General features: G+C 37.8%; 1 pseudogene; it reads right to left on the bottom strand.

Annotated features, from left to right (window-relative positions):
* Nucleotides 1–12,927, bottom strand: part of LOC114625824 — a 36,615-nt pseudogene that overhangs the window by 22,262 nt on the left and 1,426 nt on the right.

Raw genomic sequence — 12,927 nt, 5'->3', positions numbered from 1 at the left:
GGGGGGGGGGTAGATAGAGGTTACATCCACAGAGAAGAAGGAGGAGGGGTGAGGGAATTGGGGGTTCCTGGGTGGGTGGGGGATGGGGTAAGGGAACAACATAGGAAATGTAAATAAAACATCCAATAAAAATTAAAAAAAAAAAAAAGAAATTACCTACCACTTGTGAGGGTTCACTTTCCAGCACTGTCTCCCCCAAATTGTCTTTTACTCGTAACACTATTTGCCAAAAATTTTCTTCTTATCATTTCAATAAAGTGTGTATTGTATTCCTCAGATACTTTCTATATGAGCTTCTAAAAGCAAAGACTATCCTCTTATGCTTTTCAACTTCTGCAGTAGCTAGATTCATCAATGTCCTCCAATGAAGTATGCCTTAAACTCTGAAGTCCTTGTCCATGCTGTCTGAGCATGACCAAGCATCTTAAGTTGGCCATTGAACACAAATTCGCTTGATACAAGCATAGGTTTGATATGAATGTGCAACTGTGACATAGTTAAGCCTGTCTAGACTTCTAGATGAGGGGAATCTGCACAGAAGAGAATTAAAGTTACACTGCATCACAGCCACCTGATAAATTGAGTCAGATCTTGAGTGGTCCTGTTCCAGGCCAGCCGCCAGTTAAATTATATGCTCAACCAACACCTCAAGCATCAGTCCAGAGAGTCTGGAGGCATGATAAAAAATGACCTTAGCTTGAAGTGATTTGTTATTTATATGACAATCAACATCTAAAGTAATATTATCAGCTTATTTTTATCCTTCTTAGTCTTTTAGTTTCTCCTTAGTGTTTATTTTTGTAAATATGTAACCATTTACTATATTAGTTCTCTCCACATGGACATGTTTGGCTGTTTGTATGATTAACATAGAAATGGGCATTATACTTAGCATCAACACTATCAAATATCTTAATTAACAAATATTTTGTAGTCTTCTGAGTATTTCTTTTTGAAAAAAGATCTATTTATTTTCATTTTATGTATATGCAGATGTATATCTATGCATTACTTATGTACCATGTGGTTACTGGGAATTGAACACAGGTCCTTTGGAAAAACAGCCAATACTCTTTAAGAGTTGAGCTGTACCATCTCTCCAGTCCCCTCTGACTAATTCTAAACGTAAGACCTTAAAAAATACCTTTGATCAAAGTTAGACGTTTTGGGGGTGACTGATAGATACTGTTATGTAGAGGGAGATTCTGAGGTTAAAACCCAGCTTTCTCAATTGATTCTTGATTGCCAATAAAGAAGGCCAGGGGTCAATTGCTGGGCAGAGGGTCTAATAGGACTTCTGGGTCCCAGGAGAAAAAGGGAAGACACAAGGAAGGAGAGAGGCTTTTTCTGCCATGCTTTGGGGGAAGAAGGACACAGCTATCATGTAAAGCCTCGGGGTCAGCTAGGGCCTGCGGCCTCTGCTTTGGGCAGTAGGCCAAAGATGTTTGGCAAGGTCTGGTGGAACAAGCCACTAAGTTTAGGGCTGGAGGAGAAATGGAGATAACAAATTGGTAACGGCACGCCTTTCCAGGCGGGAGTTATCTGTGTCCAGCAAATGTGCCATGGAAGGCAAGCTGTAAAGTGATAAGCTGTATGTGTGTGCCTTTTATCCGTGGATTCAAGGGTCTTGAGTTAGGGCTGATGACCATCCTAGAGCTAAGCCAGATGGAACAAAAGGGAGCTGGGAGGGGCTTGTAGCATGGCCATAGTCCCGAGCAAATGTGGTAGAGTGATTTTTTTTAAAAAACTGCACACAACACTGCTAAGTTTACCCTCAGCAAGAGGTATCTTCATTCTTCATGGTGGGTGCTCAAGTTCATTTCTGATTTTGCGCTGATACTGTGACCAAAGGTAATTTTAGAGAAGGAAAGGGTTTATTTGGCTTACAGGTTATAGTCCATTATTGAAAGAAGCCAAGGCAGGAACTTAAAGCAGGAGCTTGAAGCAGAATTAAAAAAGAAACACCATTTACATTCTAAGCCCAACTGTCCAGGGATAACAATGCTTACATTGAGCTTGGCCTTCCTATATTACTTAGCAATTAAAATTCCTCACAGACATGAGCACAGGCTAGCTTGCTCTGGATAATTGTTCAGTTGAAGTTCTCTCTTCCTAGGTGACTCTAGATTATGTTAGGTTGACACCTGAAGCTAACTATGACAGCATGTATGGGCGCCCTCACACACATCATACATACATATACACGTGCACACACACGCATATCCTTTAGAGCCTCTGTTGGAGAAATGTAAAATGACTGTACTTTCTCAATACCACTGTGTTTCCTGGTGCTGAGTTGGGGGAAATAAAGGTGGTGACCAGGGAATCCTTTGTCATATATACAATAAATTCTTTGGTATCTGGACTAGGATGACTGGTTGTGGAATCCCCAGTATTCTGGAAATATTTAGAACATCAAGAAAGTTTTACAGTGGATCGGGCCCTTTCTTACTTCCTTTAAAGTACTTCCTAATATGACTGAATCACCAAGATGGATTTCTGACCCACTTAGAAAGAAAACCAACGGCTTATATCTCTACAAGCTGAAGAGTTACCGTTCACTATTCCTCCTGAAGAAGGAAATGGTAGGGAGCAAAATAGTCCAGTGAACAGAAGATGAGATATGAATCCATATCATCTTAGAATAAATTTTACCATCTTGGGCAAAAGATATATTATTTTTTTATTTGTTATGAAAATCAAGTGAGACACCACTTATATAGTGCCTGGTACATAGGGATTCAGTCACATCCTGTTTTGTTTCTTTCTATAATTTCTGTATCATCTTAATGAAATATATAATTATAGAATTGAATGGTTATATATAAAAACAGATTGAATGTCAGACATAAAAACAAACCCAAGTACTGGCAGAATCCTGGTTTTTTCCTGACTAATCATTAAAATAATCTTTGGGAAAAATCTAACTATCCTCTTCTCTGAGTCTTACCTGAGTAACCTGTTTTCCAAGGATAAAGACCTTTCTGTCTTCTGTAGCTGCTCAGTTAGTGACTCTCTTCCTATTGGAACAGAAGCTAGTGTATGTCTTAGAATATGTGACTTTTGTTTACAAATTACTGTTTGTGATGATTTCCGCTTAACAAGAAACTGGAAAGATTTAAATTTGTATAAATTTAGACTTTAGGGGTCTTTTGAGATGATTTCTAAACCCATTGCTGCTACTGGACTTGGAGAAATAGTCTTAGGAGCTTGCTTCATAAAGAGACTGAATTGATTCGCTGTGAATCTACCCCTTCTCTGCCATCATTTGTTTATAGAAACTTCACCTCTAGCCATCTCACTTTCCTCAGCTCTCCTCAATCTGCAGTTGTCTTAAAACCACTGGGAGAATACTTAAGACACTCAGGCTTGCCACCATAGAAGCCCCAGTGTTAGTGTCACAGTATGGACCTTGTTCTTCTTCTGCACTGCTCTTGTGCTTTTAACCCCATTGCAAATGCGTGACTTTAGTTATTTGCTTCCTGATGGAAATCATGGATAAATGGAAGTGTAAGAACTTAAACTCTAGCTGCAAAGTGGGTAGGTGAACTGCCGTCCTTAACCTTTCCCTCCATCATTCAGCGTGCAATCACCCAGTCTCATTCTCACCTTTGTAGCAGACCACTTGTTGTGGCCTCTTATCATCCTCTGACCCATTACCAGGGAATTGAACAGTTCCTGGTGGAACATCCTGCTGTCTTCCCTCCTGTGGATTCCCTTAGCCCAGATTCCTAACCCATCCACATTCCTGAGAATCAGCTCCCAATATCTAGAAATACATTTTATCTGGAATGTATAATGTCCACACCTACCAGGATCCCAGAAGAGTTTCATACCAGACAACACACAGTCACCACACTCTCTTAAGAACCAAAGAAAGCAATAGAAATCAAGGAACAAAACATCCAATTAACAAAACAAAACCACGCATCAGCACCTAGAATTACAATCATCCCAAACACAAATGCATTTACATTACATATCAATGTAACAATAAAATCAGGAGCAACCAGAAAAATATATCTACCCTAAAGCCCAACAAGTGTACTGTAAAAGCCTCGAGTATTCTAACATATCTGATGCACATTTAAAAAAAGACCTTAAAATAGCCTCAGTGAATATGATAGAGATTCTTAAAGAGGAAATGAATAGGTCCATAAAGAAATCAATGAAAATATAACACAATGGAAGAAAATGAATAAGACAGTTAAGATCTGAAAATGGAAATAGACTCAATAATCAATAAAGAAAGCTCAAACTGAAGGAAATCTGGTAATGAAAATTTTAGGCACTCAAACAGGAACCTCAGATGTAAGCCTCACCAACAGAATATGAGAGACAGAAATGAAAATCTCATGCATCGAAGACATGATAGAAGAAATGGATAGCTGAGTCAAAGAAAATGTTAAATCTACAAATATTTTGACACAAAATAACCAGGAAATCTGGGACATGCTGAAAATACCAAATCTAAGAATAATAAAAGTAGAAGAAGGAGAAGAAACCCATGTTAAAGACCCAGAAAATATTTTTAACAAATCCTAGGAGAAATTTTCCCTAACTTAAAGAAGGAAATGCCTACCAAGGTATAAGAAGCATACAGAACACCAGGTAGACCATAAATAACCAAACCACTAAATATACAGAACAACAAAAAAGAATATTAAATTCTGCAAGGGACAAGACCAAGAAGCATATTTCAGCAGACCTGTTAGCATAACACCAGACTTTTCAATGGAGCCTCTAAAAGACAGAAGGGCTTGGCCAGATATTCTACAGACTGTGAAAGAGCACAGATACTAGCCCAAATTACTATATCCAGGAAAACTTTCAATCATAACAGATGGAGAAATCACATTTCATGATAAAACAAATTTAAGGACTATCTATCCACAAATCCAACCTTACAGAATGCACTAGAAGGAAAACTCCAACCTAAAGAATTTAACCACACCCAAGAAAACACAAGAAATAAATAAACCCAGACAAATCAAAAAAGGGATATCTCCTCTCATCCCTACCCACCCACACAATAACAAAATAACAGGAATCCATATACACTGACCATTGATATCTCTCAATACCAATGATCTCAATTCCCCAATAAAAGGACACAAACTAACAGAATTGATGTAAAACAAGTATCCATTCTTCTGCTGCATGCACGAAACACACCTTAACATCAAGGATAAATATCACTTCACTAGAGTAAAAGGCTAATAAAAGGTATTCCAAGCAAACAGACCTAAGATGCAAGCTGTTGTAGCCATTTTAATATCTGACAAAATAGACTTTAAACCAAAGCTAATCAGAAGAGATAGAGAAATACATTACATAATTTTCAAAGGAAAAACTCACGAAGAGGACATTGTAGTTCTTAACATCTATGTGCCAAACTCAGGATCATTCAAGTTTGTAAAAGAAAGACTAGTATAACTTAAATCATATATTAACCCTCACAAACTGATAGAGGAAGATTTCAATACCCCATTGTCCCCAATAGACAGGTCATCCAGACAAAAACTAAACAGAGAAATTCTAGAGCTAATAGAAGTTATAAACCAAATGAACCTAATCCATATTTACAGAACATTTCACCCAAACACAAAAGAAAATATTTTTTTTCTTGGCATCTCATCGAACTTTCTCCAAAAATGACCATATACTTGGACACAAAGTCTCAACAGATACAAGAAAACTGAAATAATACCCAGCCTCCTATCTGACTACCATGGATTAAAACTAGATATCAACAGCAACTGAACAACTCACTGCTGAATTAAAAAAAATGAGTCAAGACAAAAATAAAGAAATGTAAGACTTTCTAGAATTGAATGAAAATTAGTACACAGCATACCCACACTTCTAAGGAAATGAAGATGGTCCTAAGGCGAGTTCATACCACTAAGTTCCTATATAACAACAGCAACAAAACTAGAAAGATCTCATACTAGTAACTTAATAGCATACTTGGAAGCTTTAGAACAGAAGGAAGAAATCACACCCATAAGGAGTAAACAACAAGAAATAATCAAAGTCAGGGCAGAGATCAAGAAACAAAGAGAACACTACAAAGAGTCAACAAAACAGAGTGTTGGTGCTTTGAGAAAATGAGTAAGATACACAAACCCTAATCAAAACTAACTAAAGAGCAGAATGAGAATATCCAAATTAGCAAAATCAGAAACAAAAACGGGGACAAAACAGACACTGAGAAAATTTAGAGAATTACAAGGACATACTTTTAAAACCTATAATCCACTAGATTGGAAAATCTAAAAGAAATGGTTCATTTTCTTGATAACATTCCACTTACTAAAGTTAATATCAGATAAGGAATTTAAACAGATCTAAAATACCTAGTGAAATAAGAGCAGTCATTAAAAGTCTCCCAACCAGAAAAGCCCAGGTTAGATGGTTGCAGTGCAGAATTTTACTAGACTTTCAAAGAAGAGTTAATGCCAATATTTAAATTATTCCACAAAATAGAAACAGAAGAAATATTTTCCAATTTGTTCTATGAGGTTACAGTTATCCTGACACCCAAACCACATAAAGACCCAGCAAAGAAAAGAGAATTACAGACCATTTTTTTTCTTGTGAATATAGATGCAAAAATTCTCAATAAAATACTTGAACACCAAATCTGAAAACATGTCTAAAAGAGCCTTCACCATGATCAAGTAGGTTTCATCCCAGAAATGAAAGGATGGTTCATGTCATTAGATGCAGAAGAGGCCTTTGACAAAATCCAATATTACTTCATGATTAAAGTCCTGAAGGGATTAGGAATACAATCTCAACTAAATAAAGATACTTTAACAGAAGCTCATAGCCAACATCAAATTACACAGAGAGATGAATGGTGGTGCTGCAATAGGAAGACCAGGTGGAGAAGGAGAAGAGAAGGAGGACTTTGAAGGGAATATGTAAGAAAACAGCTAAAATTAAGAAGCATTTGAGAGATAGTATGGAAACCTAATATAATAAAAGCTTCCTAAATATATGCATATACAACAGTGACCTAAATGACATCACCAAATAATAGGAGAGATGGAACCCCAATTACTCATCTCTTGCCACCAAATGAAGCTTCCAGTTCTTGGTACTGAGTTACATCTAATTGAGTTTTTGGGCAAAGGGAAACCATGGAAATTCCCAGGCTGTTGCCAAGACATAGGTTGTTCTCCACAAACTTAAGGCAAGGCCCATCATTGAAGACAGCACCCATACAACTCACTGACCATGGAAAGGCAAGCTGGTGACTACATAGACCCTTTACCCCAATGTTCTAGTGTCTTTGATACAGGAAGGTACTCTATATGCTATCTCGAGAAACAAACATCAACCCAGCTGTAAACCCTTTGGCATACAATGATATAGTGCCTGTAAGATATACTAGGGCAATGGTGGCATAAAGCTTGTGGGAGTAACCAACCAATATATGATTTGATTTAAGGTCTACTCCATGAGATGGAACCCTCCTATCCCCCACACTGCTTGGATGATCAAGACTCTGAGACTAGATAGCCAGCTCAGTGACCTGTGGTAAAACCAAACACTATTATTCTAAAAACAAACAAACAAACAAACAAACAATAAATCCTCAGCAATAAAACGATTCCTAATGACATTCTGTCATACTCATAGATCAATGCCTTGTTGAGCCATCATCAGAAAAGCTTCCTTCTGTAGTAGATGGGAACAAATGCAGAGACACACAACCGACATTATACAGAGAGAGATATTTTGAAATACTCAGTCCTAAACAGTGTGTCTCCATCAAATCCTTCCCTTCAGGGATCAGGGAACCTGGTGGAAGAGGAGGCAGAAAGTTTAAGAGACAGATGATGGATGGCACCAGAGAAGAAAGCCCTCTCAATCAACATTATGGATGTACATATGAACTCACAGTGGCTGAGACAACATGTACAGGGCCTCCATAGGTCTGCACGAGGTCCTTTGCATATATATTATGGCTACCAGTGTAGCGTTTTTCTATGGGATTCTTGGGTGTGCAGACTAGTTGGGTCTCTGTTTCTTGTGCTTCCTTTTGGGATATTTTCCTTCTAGTTTTTTGTTTGTTTGTTTTGTTTTTGTTTGTTTGTTTTGTCTAATTCTGATGGAATAGTTTTTGTGTTTTTTATTATGCTTTATTTTGTTATATATTATTTTTATCCCTTAGAAGTCTGTTTTCTAATGAGAGACATAAAGGGAGTGGATTTGGATGGGAGAGGGGGTAGGGAGGAACTGGGAGGAGCAAAGGTAGGAGAAATAGTAATCATGATATATCCTGTGAGAAAAATAGTCTATTTTGAATGTAAGGAAAATTAAATACAGTTGAGCTTGTTTTATTTGGACAGAACTGAAAATAACTGAATTGGATTAACTGACCTTTTCCTTTACAGGTCACTTAACAACACCAGGATTGCAGGACACATTGACAAAGGCTGGGGAAGAAGTGAGAAAACAACAGAGAACAGTAAATACAATCTCATTCATTTGATTTTCCCTCAAATTCTGGAAAGCTAAACAAGCCCTACTGGACTTATCATAAACAAAGAAAAAATGTGTGTGAGCATTACAAATGCTTTCCCATGTCCTTGTACTCTGGCTGGGATAACACTTTGATCTAAGCATTACAATGTTTCTTATTATCTTTTCATTTTACTTGAGTAGCCAATTCTATACCTCCCACTTGGATGAAAATTCTGTTGATGAAGCTAATTGTGGCATATAATGAAAACAAAGTGAAAAGAAGGCAGCTGAGGAGAGGGCACTGTGGGTGAGGTACTCATCTCTAAGTCTAACAGCCAGATTCAGTTCTCAGAGCTCACAGGGTAGAAGGAGAGCACTAACGTGTTGCTATGACTTACTTTTCCACTCTAAACAAAGAAACAAATGATGTAAACATGACTTGCAGGCAGTTTATTCAGCAAAGCAATGACAGAACTTTCCATTTATTACCAAAAGAGCAATTGCTTTGGAAAAATCATACTGGAAACAGTGTAAGCCCCCAAAACAGTTGCAGGAATGATGAGCTACACATAGAAGGTCAATATTAGTGGCACGTTCTCCTGATAACATGAGAGCTTATTGATGAATATAACTTTCTTAGATGTTTCTATAGAGAAACTCAGAGAACTACAGAGATAAGGCAGTTAAGGTTTTAAGACTCAGGTCTGTTCTCACAGATCTCTTGTATTTTTTTTCAATGAAAGCCTGACCTTATCCACTGTGCTTAGCTTTAACAGCATCAATAAGTGTTCTACAATTTACACACTAATATGAGTTATCTAACTATCTAGCAATGTGTCTAGCAAATATGCTCAGCATAGTGAGCGAACGCTATAAATGTTAATCCTTTAGAAAGAAGTTTATAATTAGGGTGGCTATAAAATAAAGTTGATCTTGAGAGTTCTTGTGTATGTAAAATGTATGTTTTTAAAAAATTTTGTTTTGCTTCATTTAAAAAACATTATCACTTACTATAAGCTGTATGTAGTAAGTGGGTAAATGATGGGAAATATTTCTATAGGGAATCTTAACAAAATTTTTGAAGTTGATTTTTTCTAAATTACATAATCCTTCATATAAATATGGGGTTGGTACTTTGTCCTGAAAAATATGACTGCTACATTGAACCATTAATAAAATGAAAAGTACATAGTTCAAAACAAGTATCCTTGGGATAAACTATTAGCTTGATGTGGGTCAATGAGAAAAGACATTATCTCCTTCCCTTATCCTTAGAGAAGGGGAAGCCCAACTATGGGTACTAACCTGCCTTGGCATATCAAGTCACAGAAGGACTAAGCACATGCTCTCCCACTGAAGCTAGTCAAGGCAGTCCAGCTGGAGGAAGGGGAACCAAAGACAAGCAACAGAGTCAGAGACAGATCTCATTCCAATTGTTAGGGGATTCACATGAAGACCAAGCTGCACATTTGCAACCAATATATAGGGGGCCTATGTCCAGCCTCTGCATGCTCTTTTGTTGGTGACTTGGTCTCTGTGAGTCCCGATGAGTCCAGGTTAGTTGACTCTGTAGGTCTTCTTGTAGTGTCCTTGACCTCTCTGGCTCCCTCAATTCTACCCTTCACTCTTCTACAAGACTCTCCAAGGTCACCTCAGCTGACATGTGTCTGTGTGTCTCTACATCTGCTTCCATAAGCTGCTGGATGAAACCTCTCAGGAGACAGTTATGCTTGACAGGATAGCAGAGTATCATTAATAGTGTCACTGGTTAGTTCTTGAGATGAGTATCAAATTGGATGAGTCATTGGTTGGCTATTCCCTCAATTTCTGCTTCATCTTTATCCCTGCACATCTTGTAGGCAAGATAAATTTTGGGTCAAAGGTTTTGTGGGTGGATTGGTGTCCCCCTCCTTCAGTGGAAGACTGCCTGGCTATAGGAGATAGCCACTTCAGTCTCCATATCCCCATCTGGTAAGAGTCTCAACTAAGATCAACCTCATAGTCTCTCAGGAGCCTAAAAGGCTCCATTGTCCCAGGTCTCTGACTTGTCTCAGAGAACCCCCTAACTGTTCTTTCTTCCAGCTCTCTCCCACCTTGCTTTTCATACCTTATCCTAATCCCAGTTAACCTCCTTACCTCCTCTCCCGCCTTGCTCCCTCCCTCTATCCACCTCTAGTATCTACTTTAGTTTACCTTCTCAGTGACATTCAAACACCCTCCCTTGGGCCATCCTTATTACTTAGTTTCTTTGGAAATGTAGGATGGTTATCCTGTACTTTATGGCTAATGTCCAAGTATAAGTGAGTACATATCATTGTATCTTTCTGGGTCTGTGTTATCTCACTCAGGATGATTTTTTCAAGTTCCATCAGTTTGCCTAAGATCTTCACCAACCCTATATCCAACGAGGGCTAATTTCCAAAATATATAAAGAACTCAAGTAACAACAAACCAAATAACCCAATTTAAAAAATGGGATACAGAACTAAGCAGAGAATTCTCAGCAAAGGAATCTCCAATGGCCAAGAAGCATTTAAAGAAATGTTGAATGTCCTTAGTCAACAGGGAAATGTAAATCAAAACCACTCTGAGATTCCATCTTAATACATGTGAGAATGGCTAAGATCAAAAACTCAAGTGAAGATGTGGAACAAGGAGAACACTCCTCCATTGCTGGTGGGAGTACAAACTAGTATAACCACTTTGGAAGTAAATTTGGTAGTTTTTCAGAAAATGGCAAATAGTTCTAACCCATGAATCAGCTATACCATTCCTGGGCATATACCCAAAAGATGCCCCACTATATCACAGGGAAACTTGCTCAACTATGTTCATAGCAGCTTTATTCATAATAGCCAGAAACTGGAAACAATCTAGATGTCCCTCAACCAAAGAATAGATAAAGAAAATGTGGTATATTTATACAATAGAAAATTATTCAGCTATTAAAAACAAAGACATGAAATTTGTTGCTATATCTTGACAGGCACCCTCTGCTAGCCCACAGGCCACTCCTGCCAAGAAAGCAGGAGGGCTGACTGTAGATCTTCCCCTCTCTTGATCCTCCAAATCCAATCCCAAGTTGTAAAGCAGATCCTCTAGGGTGACCTCTCTTCACTGTCTAAGATTATCCCAAGGAGACTAAATAGCAGATTGTGATTGAACACTCTGCTCTCCTCTCTCCTGTGAACTCAAATTCTAGCTTATCTCAATTCTTAAAGTGTAAGTTCACAGTACTGAGAAACACATTTTACCTTGAGCTTTCAGTGGCCACACCTACCAGGTCCACAAAAAGTTTCCCACAGGGCAATACACAGTGGTCACACTTTCCTAAAATATATACAGGAAACAGAAACCAAGGAACAAAATACCCACCCAACAAAGAGAAAACAGAGATTAGTACCTAGACCTATAATCATCCCATTACAAGATGCCTAGATGCCAACATAAATCACGATCAATAATAGTGAGAGAAATATATCTCCAACAGAGACCAGCAATCTTACCACAGCAGGCCTTGAATGTTCCAGTACAGCTAAAGCACACACACACACAAAAAAGACCCTAAAACACCCTACATGAAGATGGTAGAGGTTCTTAAAGAGGAAGTGAATAAACCCCTTGAAACAATCCAGGAAAACAAAGAGTAGAGGGAAATGAATAAATCCCATAAAGAAATCCAGGAAAGCACAAACAAACAGTAGAAAGAAATGAGTAAAACTGTTCAATACCTACCTGAAAATAGAATCAGTAAAGAAAATCCAAACTAAGGGAATTTTTGGAAATGAAAAATTTATAAATTTGAATGGGAACTACAAAGGCAACTTCATCAACGAAATGTAAGAGACAAGAAAATCTCAGGCATTGAAGATATATGCTAGAAGAAATGGATACACAAGTCAAAGAAAACATTAAATCAAAAAACTTCTGATGCCGGGCTGTGGTGGCGCACGCCTTTAATCCCAGCACTTGGGAGGCAGAAGCAGGCAGATTTCTGAGTTCGAGGCCAGCCTGGTCTACAGAGTGAGTTCCAGGACAGCAAGGGCTATACAGAGAAACCCTGTCTTGAAAAACCAAAAAAAAAAAAAAAAAAAAAACAAAAAAACTCCTGACACAAAATAACCAAGAAATCTGAGACACTATAAAAAGACAAAATCTCTGAATAATACTAATTACTAATTAGCTAATAATAAGGAAGGTGATTCAACCGAGCTCGGAGGCTCAGAAAATATTTTCAACAAAATCACTGAAGTAAAAATTTCCCAACTTAAGTAAGGAAAATGAATAAATTCATTTGTGGTAGGATTGAGCATCCTTTTGGTATACAACCGAGAATAGTATAGCTGAGTCTTGGAGTAGATTTAAGTTTTATTCTTGAGAATTTCATACACAAGTATGGGTTTGAGATCATTTCTTCTTCCTTTCTCCAGTTTTACCTGTGTAGTATAA

Source organism: Grammomys surdaster, unplaced genomic scaffold (genome assembly GCF_004785775.1).
Source record: "Grammomys surdaster isolate TR1022 unplaced genomic scaffold, NIH_TR_1.0 223, whole genome shotgun sequence".
Taxonomy (NCBI): domain Eukaryota; kingdom Metazoa; phylum Chordata; class Mammalia; order Rodentia; family Muridae; genus Grammomys; species Grammomys surdaster.
This window is presented reverse-complemented; position numbering and strand designations above follow the sequence as displayed.